The sequence below is a fragment of the Chelonia mydas genome, chromosome 12 (assembly GCF_015237465.2).
Source record: "Chelonia mydas isolate rCheMyd1 chromosome 12, rCheMyd1.pri.v2, whole genome shotgun sequence".
Classification (NCBI taxonomy): domain Eukaryota; kingdom Metazoa; phylum Chordata; order Testudines; family Cheloniidae; genus Chelonia; species Chelonia mydas.
Window position 1 is genome coordinate 12,402,616 of NC_051252.2, and position 20,000 is coordinate 12,422,615.

At 38.0% G+C, this 20,000-nt stretch overlaps 1 long non-coding RNA gene across 1 annotated transcript in view; it reads left to right on the forward strand.

Annotated features, from left to right (window-relative positions):
- The window catches only part of LOC122462541, a 35,458-nt gene that overhangs the window by 5,604 nt on the left and 9,854 nt on the right, over positions 1 to 20,000 (forward strand). Inside the window, exon 3 of the long non-coding RNA XR_006285163.1 lies at positions 9,684 to 9,756. This is a non-coding gene — a long non-coding RNA (uncharacterized LOC122462541). The remainder of the gene's footprint in view (positions 1 to 9,683; positions 9,757 to 20,000) is intronic.

Below are 20,000 nucleotides of genomic sequence, written 5' to 3' on the forward strand. Positions count from 1 at the left end.
CACTGAACACAGAGGACAAGAAAATATGCTAATATTGATACAACAGACCACAGAGATGCTCTGTTTCCTTCTGTTTTGCATTATATATGGTGTGAAAATAGTTATTATGAACAACAAGAGAGTGAAACAGGCACATTCATAATAAAGTATAGAGAAATGCATACTGAATTCTAGGAAGAGCCCTGAGTCATAGAAGCCACACAATACAGAAACATCACAGCTGAAATCTTCAGCAGTAGTATTGTTTGAAGTAAAATAATTTGATGGGCAATTTAAATTTTGTTTTCTATTTATTAAGATTTCCTTTTTATATGCTTTTGCCTTGTTAGATTTGCAACAACTCAGATTTTTAACAAGGAGATTGGGTTCTTTTTATTTTAACGGTACATCTTTTGGACACATTTGCTTTCCTCCAATAATTTAATATAAGAGCTAAGCTCCCAATTAAAAGCCAATTATTAGGATTTGCAGTTAATCCAGAAGTGAAGCGGAACACTGGCAGAATTTGCCTTAGAGTTAGGCCTTATACTGATAGCACAGAACCAATTTCTCTCTTCCCCAATATACATGTTGAAAATAACATGTAATTTCCATTTATAATTAGATGGAGATTATTGTCGCTTCTGTACTTACAATTGTTTCCATTTATGTGAAATACAGAAGCTCTGTGTATTCAGTACATGAAGTGGAGAGCTCATGTGCTACTGAAAAGTTAAAGTGTGTAAAGGGCCTGTATATTTTAAATTGTTTATTTCACAGAACAGTATATGTTTGATCTAATCTATCAGCCACTGACAGATCTACTAGTGATTTCTACATTATAATTTCAAAACTATAGATGCATAGAACAATTTAATTTCCTGCTACTTAATTTCTGGCATGCTGAGAACGAAAAATAGAAATACAGAAAACTAAGAAATGGTGATGAGCTTCTCTCAAAAGCATAACAGACCATATTTATGAAAATTTTAGTGTCCCATAAATATTACTTCACTTGGGTCTGAGTCCAGCAGTTGAATATAAACTTCAAATGCCTGTTCTTTCCAGTTCTTTAAATTATATTTTACAACCTTTATTAAACTAAGATCATGATGGAGATCCTGCATTTAAAATTCCAGAAACTAGTAAATACTTAATTGCCCTGATTTTATGATGAACCAGTTGTTTTCCAATTACATATGTCTAAGGAATCTATATTGGCTTTGTGAAACTGGAAACTTTTCAGATATGTAAATTAATCTTTCATTACTATGCAGTATTCTTTAAATTAAATTACATACAGCTATCAGATTCTAGCAGTTCTTTTGCTGCAGTGAGATAATTTCTGGAGGCAAGACACCTGGCTGGGCTAGAGTGGTGATTAATTTTATGTGTTTAGGGTGCAATCATCACTCAGAAAAAGGCTTAGGGTTTGGATGATGGATGATGGGTAAAGTGCAGGCTGATAGGACATGGCCCATGAATCTGTTCTACATCATCAGTTCCTTTGATCACTGGCAGAAGTTCAGAGATACTTCTTTGAATCTGTCCGAAATAAACAAAGCTACCATATACCTTTCTGCAATATCACTTTTAAATATAGATCCACTTGGGGGAACTTTTGTTGCAACAATGCCAAAGTAAAATAAAAAGGAAATATTTCTACCTGAAGTTACATGCACATTTACAAACAAAGTAGGTGTGTGTGTGTGTGTTTGCATACACGTGTATATATCCTCGTTCTTTTTATAGATATTAATGACAGCTAATGGCAGAAAACTGATTTTTTTTTCCTGCATGAAAACTGATATCTATGTTGACAGCAGGGATGGGATTCAACATAGCTGCTGAGAAATAGTGAAGCTTACACAGCTGTCGAGAAAAAAAACTCCTAAGTTTTATAGCAATGCTATACATCATTTCTTTTCCCTTCAGTCATGCTAGTGGCTGGTAAGAGTTGGGAATCTTTTTCTTATTGAGGAGAGTGTGAAATAGGTAGCCAAATTATGTTTCATAAATAATTCAGAGGGGGGAAGAGATGGCGGTGCTAACCTGGAAAAAAGAATACTCTTTTGTACCTCAATTAGCAAAGGACAATTTGATAATTGAAAGCAAATGTTTCCTCTTTTATATTATGATTTTCACTGTTCTTTGCCCAATGCTGTCCCCTGCAGGGTATAAGAAATCAGATCTCAAGGATCAGAACTACTCAGAGGTAGTACAAAAAATTCTAGGAATAAAACAAAAAGGGAAATGGACACAGCAAATAGCTAGAATTAACGTTAGGTTCTTTATCAGATTTCATTATCAGGTTGGCATGGAACTGCTATTTCATATCAAATTACATCCTCGGATGTATGTGACTGGGTGTTAAAATATGCATCCTTTGAAAAATCTCTTGTATCTTATTTATTCAATACACTGAGTGTTCTGTGGAGATGTTATGAATTGCTAGTGCTCATATATTTCTACCGGGAGCAACACCAAATTAGCCAGTTCTTTTAAGTCTCTCACCAACAATACCTGAACACGGAAATCAAACTGAATACATGACTCCTGAAAACATTTATATCTCAATCCACTTCTTTATGGCTTTGAAACATGGAATATCAGAGGCATGTGAAAATGCTCTCCACTTAAATGGAACTGGTAAAACAACAACTGAAGGGCATTTGATCCCACATAAACTGAATGCAGCTTCTTTTAGACGTGATATAGAATGAAGGAAAGCAAAAGGAACACTAAAAAGGAAAAAGGTGGGAGAATTGACTGGACTTGACTAATAGGATCAGCACTGCACGAAACAAAGTAAAACATAAGAAGCTGGGGGTGCATTTGCAGTTGCATTGGCCACAAAAAGAGTCATGCAGCTGTTGTTATTACTCTCCCCTTCCTCAATGGAGAGTCATCACTTTATCTCACTAGGCACAAATACTAAAATGCTCATTAACTCTCTTGCAACACCTCAGTTTGTTTTTACTGAGTTGTATTTCATCCATAGCCATTGCACCTGAGGGCACAAGATAATTTTTTTTACACAAAGGGATTCTCAAGAGTGATGCGAATGTTCCTTGGCTCCACAGAGCCCAAGTGCATTGTATCATCTTCATAGCTTACTCACAGTCCTGGGCCCCAGGATGAGGAGTTGTTTAGTGTCTCCAAACCAAAGACTGCCATGTAGCAGATCAAATTGTTGTTGCTGGGCCGGCTCAGTATTTGCTTGTTTGATTTAAAGCACAGTTCTACTGTGAAAAGTTATTGGGAAAATGGTATTGTCTTCCTCAGTAGAGCTGCTTCCTATGTGTATGAAGAATTACATTTGCTGACTCAGACGACAAACATACATATTTGCTGCTTTCCACTCTTACTAGCCCTGCGGAGCAAACACAGCTAAGAGAGAATGAGTTGGATTCCATTTAATCTTGTGTATTGTAATATTGTTTTCTAAATTCCTGCTTGTTATCCCTTTGCAAGCCCAGTGAGGACAATGGTGTTGCAAAGCTGTCGCTGAGGGCATAATTTCAGCTGCAGAGCCTTTATTGCTGGTGATGATTGGTGAAAAGGAAGGAGCCCAGCTTGACTCTCAGATCCCAGCTTGCATCTGTAGCCCTAATAGTAAAAAAAAAAAAAAAAAAGTCTGTAATTTAAGCAAATTTGAATTAGTTCATTGGTACAGAGCAAGCCAATGCTATATCTTCCATGATTAAATTATACCCGGTAATGCTTACAGAGGTTCAGAATGTGCTGGAAGAATTTTGTGACCTTTAAACCTCGTGAATCTGTCTAATTCCTGATTGTAAAGCAGAAGTAGTTTGTCCTTTGCAGACTGATATTGTCAGTACCTGTTTTGGAAGAGGGAAGGGTACCAATTGCTTTATAATGACCTGGTGTCCATACTGCTAATAAATCTATCAACTGCTTTAGATGCTGTAAATTATGAGGTAGTGCTGATATATCTGTGAGAGGATGGGGCTGGTCTTTGGTGGCTTCATTCTTTTCTGACAGTCAGTTGGGCTGAGAGTCTATCCAATTAAGAATGAAATGGTTATGGTGGATTGGAGAGGACAAGCAGAGGATTTGGAGTGAATTTATTACTTCCTCAATTGAGCATGTTCAACCAGCATTTCACAGCCTGACAGTCTGGTTACATTCCCAGTGGCTCCCAGACAGTCACCTCACAGCAGTGACCCCAAAATTGCTTTTTATCATCTTGGGCTGGCAAGGAGTTTGTCTTTTTTTCTTTTCACACCTTGCTACAATGAACCATGCCTTAAATCCAGGAGGAACTGAAGTGAGCGTAAAATATGGGAGCTTGCTTGAATTAAAGAATATCTTGCCATGAGTACATGATACTTGGGTTCTGTGATCGAGCTGGTTGCCAGCTGGCTGCTAGGTGGAATTGAAGGTGTTGGCTTTGACCTCTAAATTCCATAGAACTATCCTACCCAAGAGACAGCTGCTCTCAACAAACCATATCGCTGCAGTAGAGATCAGCATACATACCTCAGCTGAAGCCCCCACTGTAGAGAGGGAGGTTCTGACAGGGCTCTTCATCTTCGGAATTCATTTTCCCTCCCCACCCCCCGCCAACCCCCATCCAGAACAGTTGGCTTCTGGACATGCTGTGAGACCATCTTTTATCACAAATGTTTTTGGAAAGATGAGCGGGCTAGTGCTGGCTTTCCTTTTGTGCCAGATAACCTTAACTGACAATAGAGGGCAGCTAGAGGCTGGGGCAGGTACCCTTTTATGTATATTATTTAATTCTAAAATAAACCAGCATGACACCCCACAATTCCATTTGACTTTTGAGTAGAATATTACTTCTAAGAAAAACTTCAGTGCCAAGCAACCAATATTTGGAAACACAGGAACTGCCATCCTGGGTTAGACCAGTATCCTGTCACCAACCGTGGCCAGTACAAAATGCTTTGAAGAAAGGTACAAGAAGCCCTGCTGTGGACAGTTATGGATGACCTACAACCAGGGAAAGTTTCCACTTAACTCCCAATAGTTACAGGTTGGCTAAAGCCCTGAAGCATGATGATTTATATCCTTTGTTTAACAGCAACCGTGTGGTGGTTGGTCCATATATTTTACCTATAATGTATTATCAGCCAATTTTTATCTTTTTTTTTTGTTAACAAAGTGCTTCTTGACTTCTGTCCTAGAGCTATTGTTCTGTTAGTTGGAACCTTCTCTGCAAAATGAGAATAAATGATAAAACTTTGAGTCCTGTTTACATGAGAAATTTGTCTTGTAAATAACCAGTTAGGTTGTATAGCCTGCTGTGTAAACAAATATTGTATTGATATGTGGGTGGGTAGAAGGGATTTGCACATAGTTGATTAATGTGTTAAGTTATTTCTCTAAAACAAGTCTGCATTTCTGGGGTCCAGTTTATCATGTTGTTGATGGAGGAATAGTGTACTTTATCAGAAAGTAAAATGACCTAATAATAGATATTTTCATGACAAAGAAGGCAGCTGCCAGCAAAGAGTCAGGTCCATGCCTCCCTCCCGGGCATCTGCCATTTTGTATCCCTGTGTGTCACAGTGCAGGACCATCAAATCGTTACATTTTGAAACCCACCAATCCCTGCTGGCTCTGTGGCATATGAACACACCTGCCAATATGGTGTCATGAGTGAAAATGCCCTGCTGCACCACTGCCTCTGGACTCACAGGTGTCATCCCCAAGGAGTCTTGAGGAAAAGACTCTCTAGTTGCCTTTGTCAGTACTACTCTCCCGTTGATGTCATTCTGCTGGGCTGAGCAGGCATAGCCCCTGAGAATGGCAGGAACTTCCAATATAAGTAAATATGATAAATGTGTATATGTTACAGACACATACTCACACACTCTTCAGAAGCTTTCTGGTAACTTTCTTTAAGGTATTTCTACCACTAAGAGTACTATTAGTTGATATTTATAGGAGTACCCAGAAACTCAGTTCTGTTGCTCCATTCTGTTAGGCATTCTACAAACATAGACACAGACACATTCACAGTTCAGAGGAGCTTACAGTCTCGTGCAAACACGTATGCATGTTCTTAACTTTAAACTTGAGGTCAATGGGACTACTTGGATGTTTAAAAGTAAGCCAGTGTAATCTTTTACAGGATCTGGGCCTAAGACTTCATGGTAGTATACTATTAGAAAGATCCATTACATAAAAATAATTCCTTATTCCCTTCTTGAACATTTTTGTAATAAGTGCAGTCTATATTGCCACCAAGATTTAAAGTTTTTTTCTTTAAATAGCATATTATCTAAGAAGAGAAAACTGATTTAAATCACATAGTCCATCTAATGATTGCAAACATATTCAGTAAACCAATATAAAATTAATTCTCTGTTTGCCATTGGGGGTCATTCTTAGTGCATTTGTTTGGATGGCAGTTAGAAAAAAATGCCATTAGCCTAAGGGTAAACTTTTTTTTTTTTAAATATAGAAATATTCCTGAAAGTACAACAGATTAATAGACATTCTTTACATTAGAGGCATCTGTTTAGGAAGAAGTTGTTTCAGTTTTCAAATATGAAAATGTAATTTTAGCATTCAGGATAGTGGTAATTTAAAATAAAACAAGAACAATAGTCATTAAATGGCTGTGTTTCTGGACTTAGATTGATGCTTAACACATTGATCTTCTTCACCAGAAGCTTTCCATATTCCATCTGTTAGAATCTTTGACCTTTTCTTAACACCATTAAAAGATAAAATGTTAATCTACTGAAAAAAGATGCATGACCTTTTAAAAGTGAACTGTACCACTTTAGAGTCTGCCATCATTAAAGAACTTTATGCTCAGGAGCCATGCATTATGTGTATCATAGCAATTTAATTGTTTAGAATAGTGTAATTGTTCAGCCAAGAAGATATATACCACGCGTACCATAAATTAGAACTAGAACGATGTGAACTTTTGAAAAAAAATGATCAAGTTAATTTGTCAGTCCAGGACTCACTTTCAGTTCTAATCAACTACAACTCTGATTTTTTTGTTCTTATTATGCTAAGATGTATGTCTGGGAGCCATCATTTAAAATAATAATTAAAAAAAGACAGCACCTCGTAACAAATAAAACTACACCATGGCTGTTTGGCATTTTTTACCCTTTTTTTCCTCCCCGCCCCCCGCCGCCCCCGCAAATTATGTGTTTTTATTTATTGAAGTTCAGGCCAAAAGTATGAAACTCATATTTCAAATTGGAGCAAAGCTTTTCAATGATCACAAATGTATTGACCATGGCGTTTGCTTGTTTATGTGAAAACTGATCCGTTATGAAGCAGACAGTTTTAATGACAGTGGCCCCAACCCAGGAAAGAACTGAAGCATGTGCTTACATGAAGCTGTATTCAACAAAGCATTTAAGAACATGCTTAACTTCTAGCACGTGGTTAATTCCCTCTGGCTTCCAGGTAAGCCCATGCTTTCCTGATTGAAGGGTTTCCCTGAATACAGCCAGAGACGACAAACTGAATGATTATTATGTAATTTAACTTTACCCGATGCCATGATGTGCGCTATAGAAATAAGAGAGAGACGCAATTCCTTGCTAAAGAATCTGTAAATACAGCAATCTGATTAATGCTATGGCTACCTAAGAAGTGCATAGCAAATGACTCCAGAAAGTCCATATGGGCTCCTCTTTAGAATAAGATGTTCTAGTCTTTGACATACAGTGCTAGAGCCCCAAAATCCCACCTGTGCTACAGAAGAGTGTGTCTTTTTAAATGAGCTCAGTATTATTCAGTGGAGTTTTCCCTGCAGAGTAAGTGATCCTCGGATAAAGCATTAAGGCTCTAGGACTATAGAAGTTCTACTCATATGTGTATTAATTATTTATTGTTGCTGTTATTATTTATTTATATTGCGATAGCACCAAAGGGTCCCAATCATGGCCCAGTACCTTGATTGTGCCAGGCACTGTACAGTCCCAGAACAAAAAGATAGTCCCCACCCCAAAGCTCTTACAATCGAACTATAAGATAAGATACAGCAAATAGATACAATGAACAGATGTAGGGAGTAGAAGGCAACAATGAGACAGTACTGGTCAGCCTGATCAGCAGTGGTCACACAACAACAAATCCCTAGCCCTTGTTGAGATTTTTATAGGCATCACAGCAGAGGGGAATGTTAAGGAGGAGAGTGGAAGGACAATGAGGTGAGATTGTGGATGTTTGTGTTGCCAACTCTTGCAATCTTAGCTTGAGTTTTGCTATATTTGTGCTTCCTTAAAGCCCTAGCTGCTGGAATCCTATTACATGGGGTTCTTAGCAGTCATTTAAAAAAAGACAAAGTTTCTAGCCCTCCTGGTTGCAGAGACAATCACAAACCCTAATAATGGCTCCAAAGCCACAAGATAAATAAAAAGACTCCAAATGTTATTTTTTTAAATCTCAATTTTTCCTCCAATCTCACTATTTTTGATGGCTGATATTCACTGGGAGCTCCTCCCATCCAGAAAGGGAGCATAGAAGAAACTATGAAGTAGAATTTTGGAAAATTTAACAAATAGGCAGACATTTTCCTCTGTAAATACTTCTAACTCCTAATTAAAACTCTCTGTATAGTTTTCTGCTCCTGCAGAGTTTGTTTAGGTGAGTTTATTTATATTTTCTCTCTGTTAAATAAATTTTCTTTAACCCAAGCATTTCATATCCAAAGTGAATAATACCGCCTTTTTCATTCTGAATTTTTATTACACTCTTTCCCTATATTAACCTGTTCCCCCCCAACCCTCATCCCAGTTTATCACTGCAAATTTCCTCACTTCCATATTCTTCCCCCTAGGTCATTGATATTGAAAGCAAGCAATTTATGTTTCTTAGTGTTCAGTGATGTGGCACTTCACTGGGCGTATAGTATACTAGCTAACAAGATGACAGTCAGTGTTGCTCTGGAAAGCATATATTTCCAATGCATACCATGTGAAAGCCTGTAGTGGAGTGGCGTGGACACAGCCAACGGGGGAGTCACTGGCAGAAAAGCACAGTCATGTGCCCAGTGCTGTGGAGGAAGGAAGAGTGTAGTGGTCTGAATGTTTGTGTTCAAGGATATACAGGATTTGGACCTATTTTTCCTATGGTCCATCGATCTGTAGGTAACTTAGCAGGCCGCTTGCCCTGCCAGTTGCACACTGCTGGTGGCCTGCCTTTCAGAGATTTAATTCCACCTCTGAAGGCAGTAGTACCTCAAGAAAACATGAGCTATTTCAAGTAAGTCCACCCTTCCATGCATTTTTATGTGGGAAGGGAGGATACGATCCACAGTAATTACTTTTGTGTCTACTAAGTATGACTACAAAATAATCTACCAAAGCTATTATTACTACCTAATTAGTGTTTCCAAATAAAACCTACATAGTTACCGTACTACTTGCTGTTACTTCACAATGTAGTAGTCGTCCTTAAACCTTTTGTGGATACTCATCACTTGTTACTAAACAAAGCCTAAATGCTACAGGTCTTGCCAACAAAACTATTCCTCTTTTTCACTGTGAAACTGGATGTGAAGGAAAAAGTTTCAAACTGTGCTGCTCTTAGAAACATTAAGGCAGCATATAAATAGAATAGGAAACCTGTTAAGAAAGTTCTGGTCTTGCGTTTACGTGTTCATTACCGTTTTGGACAAAGGGAGTCTGCAATTAATATTTTCCATTTCAAAACGTAACTTTCTTTTTCCTTCATAATAGGTTTATACTATTTTCCATGGAGCAGCTGTCCATAACCAGGAACTCCTCATCCGCTTGCTGATCAATACATACAGTAAGTGACGTGTAACTCAGCTTAATTCTCTTGTGTCTTGATGAAATAATTTCTTCCCTGATCAAACAAATCTGCTGCTTACCATAATCTCAATTTAACACCTTCTCCAAGTGCTCAGCATTACTGTCTGAGTCTGAATAGGTTTTGCAAAGCAGAAATAAATGCCAGGAAAAACCAAACAAGTCTTTTCTCCTTTTCTTGAAAGTTGGAACAGGCTTTGGGTTTTTATCACAGTGACAGGTTACATGGTAAACAAAGTTCAAGATCTTTGGTTTGGCCATTAACGACAAGAATTGGCTGGACCCAAACAAAGCTGAAGGGAGCAACACTTGAATGAAGACCAAGTTACACATTAAGGCAGTTATTCTAAAGGAAGTGTCTCATGTCTGCGAAGTAAAAAAATGTGTTCCTTCTGTACAGTAGGGCAGTTAGGGCACATTGCTCCTGTGTCACCAAGGAACTTATGAGAATGGAATCGCCAGCTAATGTGCAATATGGAAAAAGGAGCTTTTGGAAAATATTCCGCTTCTTAAAGGCTAATTTATTTGTTAATGTTAGGGGCATGGCTGGGAGGGGCTTAGCCTCAGCAAAACCGGTAGCCAGTCCCTCTTTGATCACATTACCAAGAAAGACTGTAAGAGAATAATTTTAATAAAAGACTCTCTTGCTCAAATTGGGCAGGGGCACTTTATCCCTTGGCCAGCAACTAAAGGGGTAGCCAAGTCCCTCATTTGTATCAGGTAGGATTTATCTAGTTCCCTCTTGTTCTTAAGCAAACCAAGTTGCATCCAAATCCAAGCTGAGTCATACAAAAGGTTCTCTAAGAGCCCAAACACCACATTAGCAGCCTCACTCCAAGACAGTCTCTGAAACAACTCCCAACATGCATGCCTGTGAAGCTCATCAGGGAGCCAGATGCTGATCTTGAGAAGAGTAACTCCTGCAAACTTTGACATCTTATTCCTCTAACTTCTAAGGAGAATTGTGGAGGGTTCGAATTTGGACAAATGAGTTGACAGCCTTTTTCATTTAAAATTCTAGAAATACTATGCACAATATTTAAGTGCTAGCTGTAAGGGATAGAAAAAATATTTTCAGACAGAATATATTTTTATGTTTAAACATGTGTATGCTACATTTTTCTTCATCTGGGATAGCTCTTCGGCTTTACAAGAATTACTGTGTATTGTGTGAAGAAATGACGGCACAAAATCTTTATGTAGCCTTTGTGAAATACTATGATGAGTTTTCATCTTAGGTAAATAGCATAACTCTGCTGAATGCTGTATATTTGCCTGAAACTGAAAGAGTTAAAGGGATTTAGGAATTATTCCTCCTAATATCAGCTGGAGTTTGCATGACTGAAATTTTAGACCATTTTCTTCTTGTACATAGGAGTATATAATTCCTGCATGGCCTAGAAATCTTTTCTTTTTGACAGCTATACTAGACTGTTTATCCCAGATCACTAAGTTTGGATGTATGAAGAATACTGTATGCAGTGGTTTTGTGTCAAGCCCAAAGCAAACAACCATTTTTACTGGATATCTGATCCACTAAAAGATGGACAGTGTTTTGAATTATATGTGTACATTTCGTTAGCTACCTCTCTGTGGTCCTGCAGAGACATATACCATTTCGCTACGTAACCGTCATACCATTACTCAACCACAACTGCAAACTTTCATATACACTGTACATACATAATCAGAGTGGGCTTGTCTGGGCACAGCGTTTGCCTCTAGAAATAGGGCATTTTAAAGCATATTGACACATGCATGAAATGAAAAAAACACGTGGTACTAAAGAGTTCAGTTCCCCTATAAGGGGCATCAGTGGGTCTTAATGTTTTGGGGGAAGCTTTAGTAGAACACAGAATTGCTGCTGCCTCACAGTCTTCTAGATATTGCTTAAACACCCAAGATACTCGATAAACTGGGCATTTCTATCAAGGGGGGAAAAAAAGCCTAGCTTGTCTGAATCCTAATGTGGAGTAATCTGAGATGTATTCATTCTTCCTCTGAGTTTTTGGCTGCCAACAAAACTATTGTATGCAGTGTTTTTGTAGCTGTGTTGGTCTCAGGTTATCTAACAACACTATTGTAACTTCTATTACACTTACTGCTTGTCAGGGTTACTTTAGTGTTGTTGTTATTTGTCTGTATGTCACTAGAACCTGGAGGCCTCAGGACGCCATTAGATGCTTTACACATTTTAAGTAAAAATAGATGGTCCCTGACCCGAATAGCTTACAGTCTAAATAGACAAGACAAACACAGGAAGGGGGAAAGGGATATAACATCCAAGCAGAGGAAACAGAATGGTGGTTTGCCAAAATCATGTTGGCTCCACAAACTTTTTTCATGTGTTTAGTTATATGGATTTTTTTGTTGTTGTTTTAAAAATAATTTCTGGGTGGGATTTTGTTTGGCTGATGGTACTGTGCTTTACATTGTCTCTACCTCTCCTCATCCCTATCTGCTGATTTGACAGTTTCCACAGTGCTCACAGCCCCAATGATCCAAGGACTCTTTACCTTTCTAGTGACTCAGGCAGCACAGGGCATGTGCACTTGGTATCAGGTGTGTTTTCCCCCCTCTCTCTTACCCCTAAGGCTCTGCATCATGGGTGCCTTCAACCAATTGACTGTTGTTACTCAGAATGTCTGATATAAATACATTGCAATAAGTAAAGTGAGCTATTACTAGCTACGTGTAGGATGGAAGGAGAATTTGATCTAAAATGATATATGGCCCTTGTGAAGTGGGGAGCAAGGATGGGATGAGTAGGGCAGTTAAATGTATGGGAGCTTATTTATTCAGCTATCCTCCTTTAGTGCAATGAATCTTAAGGACACTGTCAAGGTTTGCAAGCCCATAAATTAATCTACTAATGGTTACAGCCTGATATAACAGCCGTGTTAGTCTGTATTTGCAAAAAGAAAAGGAGTACTTGTGGCACCTTAGAGACTAACCAATTTATTTGAGCATAAGCTTTCGTGAGCTACAGCTCACTTCATCGGATGCATACTGTGGAAAGCCTGATATAGAAAGTCTCCTGGATTTTAATGGGCCAGATTTTCAGACAGATATGCAACTGCACCGTGAGTTTGTGTGCTGAGATGGCCAACAAGGGATCCACTTAATGCTAGCTGTAGTGACTTGTGATGTAAAAACCCTCTCCATTATTAGAGAGTGAAATGAGCAAACCAATTCATTTCACCAAAGGCCAGCAAAACTCTCATCACTGGGCAACTTATAGTGACCTCAGTCTATTGCTACAAAAACAGCCAACCTTATTTTCAGCTCCCTTCAAAATACAGCTAAATCAGTGTTTGCTCAATGAATAAAAGGGAAAATTGTATGTACTTAAAGATCTTAAAATCAAAGTTATTTAAAAAGAGGAATATTAAATTCTCTTACAAATGTATTGATGCTGCTGACCCTTTAAGATTATACTCAGCTCCTACCATCTACCAGCATTCTTACCAGGCAGCCTGTACAAATATTATTATTACTTAAATAGACTCCAAATCATTACACTGTGTTTTTACTTTGTATTGAAGTTATTTAAATATAGTTTTCTTATGTTGTGATCCTTTGACAAATGCATAAAGAGTTAGCACATTGTTAGCAACAGTGAAAAGGAAATGGATGCCTGGCAGGAGGAAAGACAAATAATTTTCTCATGCTTGCTGGGCTGTTTCTGTAGTGTAAATCAACTGTTCTTCTCTGAAAGTAAAAACTTATTCCAAGGTGTCAACAAAAGTAAAGTAATTAGGGAAGGAAATGTAATTCCTCTCTGCCTTCCCTCGACTCTCCCCTCCCAGCCCCACATGTTCATAAAGGATTTAAAATGATGAACATTGGTAGATTAATTGGTGCAAAAAAGCAAATTAAGGCCCAATCTTGCAAACACTCCTGTAAGTAATCCCACTGACTGCGCTCACATGAGAGCGTATCTTTGTGTACGTAAGTGTTTGCAGGACTAGGGGATAGGGGATCAATCCAGCAAGGTGCTGAGCATCCTAGTCCTCATCTAGCAAAGCACAGGCTTAATTCTAAGCACTTGAGTAGTCCCACTGAAGTCAACTCACGTGACTAAACATCTTGCTGGAGGAGGATCAGTTCACTCAGCACCTTGCAGGATCTAACCCTTAATGTTTAACTTGGAATAAAGTGGAAACATCATGGTCCTGCTTTGAGCAATGAATTTGATTTTTTTTTTTAAACAACAAAACTTTGCCAGCCTCACTTGTGCTTCTGGTTCAAGTATGTAATAAAATTAACTACTGTAATATGCTTCTTCCACAGTTTAGCTCTCAAATCCTTTGCTGCAAAAGCAGCTGTAAACCTCAAAGGCATATTTTTTTCTTAGTGTTAGCAATTAATATGCCACAAGTCTTTGCATAAATAACTTGTCTATTTTAAAGCAACTCAGATGAGCTATTTCATTTTATATGACTGTTAATTAAGATGTTGATTAGCCCCGCTATTGAAGCATTGAAACCCTTTCTAAAAGAAATGGCCACTGTTCCAATTTTATTTTAATTAGTTGGACTTTGAGGTTATTTACTGCACTGTCAGCTATCAAAGCAAAGCTATTTAATTTGATGTTCAGTCCAAGCAGGTAGCACGCAGAGTTTCACATTTGCCTGTAAGCAGCAATATGATTTAAGGTCATTTAAGAGTCATCAGCCTCACAGATGGGAAAATGCAAAGTATCTAAAGGGGAAAATAACAATTGTTGTCTTGTCAAATAAAATCCGAACATTGTATTTTGTGTGAACACCCACCAGTTTCCAGCAATTTTATACAGAGCGTGTTTCCCTTTGGGCGGAGAGTGTTAGGTCTTCCCTTTCATGCATCCTTCCATTGAGACACAGTAACCCCCTCGGGAGGTGAAACCCACCCAGATATTTGTGATTTTAAAACTTCATTTACGTCACTTTCAACAGAGATGGATCATTATTCTGGGATAAAACCACATCCTGCACAATGAAGAAAACAGGCAACGTTTGACCTGAAAAGGGAAAAAAGGCAACTTTAAAGTGTTAAAAGAAACAGACAATGTTAAAGCCGCTTCAGGAAACAAATTCTCTCTGTAATGTAATGTAATTATAATCTTTTCTAGCCTAAGTATAGTGCCCTAGAGATTACTATAAGTAACTTATAATAGAATTTTTATTAGTGGCAGTAATTTTTTATGATAATTAGTGTAATCTGCAGCCAATAAAATCAGAAGATATATAGTTATATCTTTTGTACACGAAAAATATTTCTTCAGACAGTTGAAACATTAGGTAAGAAAATTGTATTATTTTATGATCATTATACACTTTCATGTTTTGACTGCTTGGAATTCTTTTTTTTTTTTATTTAGTTCTTTCTACTTAATATTATACTCAGTAGCCCAAGTAAAGTAGGCTCTCTCCCACCCAGTTCTGGGTAAGCAATTTACGTTTGTTTCCATTGATAAACCTTGTTCTGTCTCCTCTTAAACACCACTCTTGGTGAAGTTTAGCATTTTTAAAAATCTTTCTCCTAGATGTGAGGTTAATCTTGCCTAATACTCAGCATTGTACTCATCAGTGAGATTACCTTGCCTTATCGATTAACGTTACTGCAACAGCTCTTAAAAAAAAAGAAGAGCGTACTGTAACACTGTCTTAATTCTGTAAAAGGCCAGATTATGGCATATAGCCACTGGGTCAGTGTTAGAGGCGAGACAATACAGCATCACCCAAAGGATGCCCCTAAGGTACAGTCCCTCTCCAAGCTCCCAAATGTACAATGGGAACACACATGCTACAACGTTCCTTTGGTAGCCCATCCCATAAGTTTGGCCAGCTCTGCAGGCCACTGCAGAACTAGGCTATGGCTGAAACTCTTCACCTTTGGGGTGATTTGCATCCCAAAGAGTGCGAGAAGGAAGCAGCATCCCAGAGTAGAGGGACTACTACCAAGTCTGGCTTTTGTGCAGAGCGCATAAAGGAAGAAAACAGCCCCTTGCATACCCACACAAGGGCCAGCCACAATCCCACCTCTGCTGTTCAGCACCACAGCCTGCAGTCCTCTCTTTGCTCACGCAAATCCCCCACTGAAACCAGTGAGAAAGAGTGTGTAAAGAAAGAGTAGAACACCAAGAGCTGACTCTTTCTGCAGCCACTCTATAAAACAGGAGTTGAACTGTAAGCTGGCCTCATTAGTTATGGCCGTTTAGTTCACTAATAATAAAAGAAGAACCAGAATATTATTTTTCCATGCTTGTTTGGATGGAAGGATATTTTCCTTTAAAGGGGAGAAAGAAAGAAGACTGCCCTCAAAGATTAATTGAACCACACAGATTGCAGATGGCTCTGAAGAAGATACTATTCAAATGCTTTGTCTATAGCCTGTTGCTATTCTCTGTTCTTGTCCCAGCAGACAGTAACCCCTAGCACTCTCTTTACCTGCATCATCCTCACCAGTCACCATAGTATGATGATGGCCTGCAGGAAAAAGAAGCAAGGAGACTGAACGGACTGCACTGAGGAATTCTGAGGGCTGATCCATAGCTGTGTGGTAGGCAAAGAAGGGTTTTTCCACCTCCATGGTAGCCTAGAAAACTTCATGTTCAACAGAATTATATCAGTGGTGAATGGCCAGGTAAAACCACTTTGTTTCCACTCTGCTGCAGAGTTGAATGTTTAAGACTGGCAGTAATTTTCAACCTGCTTTGGAGAGTATATTTCTTATATTTGGGCAGGGTCAAATTGGGGGAGGGCGCAGTTGATGCAGTGATACTTTTCCAGGCTCCACCCATGAACAGTAGATTGTGCAGATATTCCAAATATGATCATCTATTTTTGGGCCTCCCTCAGTAGGGTCTGCTCTGATCGCATTTGATCATGAAGGAAAGTAGCAAAGCTATTTCTGCCTTTCCAGACTTTTTTAAGGCAGCAGGTTGAAGAGGCTGTGGTGTTTTAAACAGAAGGGGTTATGGGGTTTCGCTTTGGAGGTTAGGAATAGGCCACTAGCAGACATTGGATTATGTGAACATTTGTATATGTGCCTTCAATACATTGATTGCACATATGTCTAGAGATTAGAACAGGTGCATGTGACACGCCTAAATAAGTGAAACTCAAATTGGATATTCTCAGTCCAGAAGCACTCGTCTGGGGAATTTAGGTGACTGAACTTTTATAGATGGTGTGCAAGTAAAACATGTCTTTTAAAATCATAGTCTGTCAAGGGACAGTGCAATTAGTTTTGGGAAAATACTAACTATATTAAATTGCATATAAAATACCCCAAACTTTTGTGTCCCTCCCATGGGATGCAAAACAGCCCCCAAATCCAGAGATATATAGAGGCATGTCCCTTGCAATGACTGGTATTAGATTTTGAGGGTTACTTTTTCAGGAATTTTGGCATTTACCATGATACTACATCTGGTAAAAGTTTAACTGAAAAATTACCTATTCCTGAAGTCAAATAAGTATTTTCTGCCAGTTTAAATGTATATCCCATACTGGATGGTTTTCATCTACCCTGGCGCCTGTTAAGTAACAAATCATGTTTCTTGCCTCCTGAGATGAACTTCAAAGTATGTAAGTAAAACATTATATAGAAGCCACATTACAAGTGATGAATAGTATTCTGTTGAGTTCTCCACAGGAATACAATATTTCTAGATCATAAGAATAGTGATAAAATCCTCAGAAGTGTGAGCTATGTACCCACACAACAAATTCACCAGTCAATAGATAATATGGAGAAGACAGAATCAGCAGCAAAGCAGAGAAACACAGGGCTCTATCTGAGACATCTAGACCATGTCCAACTCACACTGTAGTCGGTGGAAAGATATCCAGTGATTCCAGTGGAAATTGGATTGAATTCTTTGTCACCAGGGAGTGTTGTAGCCTGTGGGAGTGCAAACCAAAGAAATCTGAGGTAGAAAAGGAGACAGCTGTTGGGTAACCTCTTCATCTTCAGACTATAGCAAGCAAAAAGGAAGCTTAAAGCTTTCCATCCATGAAACCTAACAGGTAATATCAATTGCTTATCTTTAGCAAATATTAGAATATGATAGACACTGGAGGTCTTTGCAAATTTCATGAGCAATGTATAATTTTCAGGCAGACATTGGGCCAAATTCAACCTGATAAGGACTGAATTTGGTCCATTATTTTTTAAATAAATAAATAAAAATATCAGGCATTCAAAATTTTTAATCTTTTTTTTGTTTGTTTTTCAATGAAACAAATAAAAAAATCCATTTTTGAAAACCAAAACATGTTTAGTTTTGTTTTTTTTCTCCATTTCCCTTCCTTTGTCCCCTTTTTTCCACTCCCAAATTAAAACAAAATGGAAGGAAAGACCAAAAAGCTGAAAACCAAAAATGTTTCCATTGCCAAAAACCAAAAATGTTTTGGTTTTCAGTTTTTCATCACAAACAAACAAAAATTGAAATGAAAACTTCTGTGAAAATTTTCATTTTGGTCAAAAAACTTTTTTGTTTGTTTTAAAAAGAAAGTTTTAATGAAAACTTTTCAACCAGCTTTTAAAAAAAATTGAACAATTTTTAATATAAGAGACATGGATAATCAGACATTTTAGATACAGTATATGATTGCAGTTACAACACAATGAAGAATTTATTATCAGTAGAACAATGGCTAATAAACTAGTAGTAATACATTAACGCCTCTTTTTCTGGGTAGTTTCCAGATCGCTCTGGCAATGGTGATAACACCCTTTCTACCTCAAGGAAGGAAAGACTATCTAAAGGCCAACATCCCAATTGTGTTTGTAAAGAAAAAAAGTCACTCCTCTGGTGGGACATGAAATTATGACCTTCAAAAGTATTCCTGATCGTCCTTTAACTTTTGCTTACTTGTTGCAAAGGCACAACTGTGGTGCAACTGAAGTGCCCAGTTCTTATTGAGAAAGCAAGTTCTGTACTTCAGTAAAAGAATGTGTGGAGTGTGCTGAAAGAAAAGATAGGAACGTGTGGGTAGGAATGTGATAGAGTGCACATAAAATAAGTGAAGACAAGTGTCCTCATGCTTGCTACAGTGGTGATTTGTGTTATCTCAACATGTTATCAGGAGATAAGATGTTTGCATTCCCATGAGCCAATGCAAGTTGTCACAATTTAAACTTGCAATTATTTCTTATGGAAATAACAGCATGGGACAAAGCAGGCCAGATTAGTACTTTGCATCCTTGCAGTCGCAAAGATTATAGCTTTACCCATACTGAAGGTACTGTTGAAGGGTCAAGATGGAATGAAAATATGTCATTCTGTTTCTCATTGGATTCTTTTATTTCTCTTGTAAGGACAAGATTGACTAAAATGGTTTGTTTTCAACTCCCTCTTTTTCCCTACTTGTTAGCTTTGTTCACCACTAGGGTGCTCAGAATATTTTTGAAGAAAAAAACATTACGCCAAAACATTTTACTGAAAAAGATTTTGAAGACATTTTTGGCAATAAGGTTTTTGAGATCCAGGGTGGACATGAGAGAGAGAGAGAGGAGTTGAAAACCTGAGGTTTTCAGTCCAAAATCAAATGTTTTGACCCAATTCCCTTTCACAAAAAGGTTTTGTTTTCATTCCGATGTGGAGCCATTTTTTTTTAACCTTGAAAGTTGCCTCAAAATGGGATTGTCATTCTCCAGCTGGTTCTATACTTCATCCATTAATTAAAGAGAACAATCCAGAATTGTTGTTATATTCCAGAATAGATGATCAGAAAACTTCTGTGTGACATAGAATTTTGATACCAATATTTAATGGTATTGTCTCCTGCCTTGCAATCTGTGAACTTGTGTGAGTGTATATACCATGTGATGCTAAGGTAGAACACACCGCATATGGTAATTAGTTTCATATAATTACTGCAGCAATGTTTCTTGTAGCTACTGTGTGTGCCAGGTTGCCCCAGGTACTTTACGTATCCAGCTTTTTGTCAAATTAGTCATTTTTAAATTACTATCTGTTTTGCCCATTGAAGCATGACACACCTTTTGCTAACCCCACCTCCTTTTCAAGCTGTGCTGTGCCTAGTGTTTTTGAGGGAAGGGAATAGGAGGCATGAATTTCCACAGGGTGTAAAATAACAGGACAAATGTGTCACAAATTTTTTTTTTATAGGAAAAAGTCTGTAACAATCCACCATTTTCTTCCCCTTTTTCTAGTTTTGTGAATGGAGATAGGTAAAAGGTCAAGCATGTTTTAGATCTCGTGGCCATTCC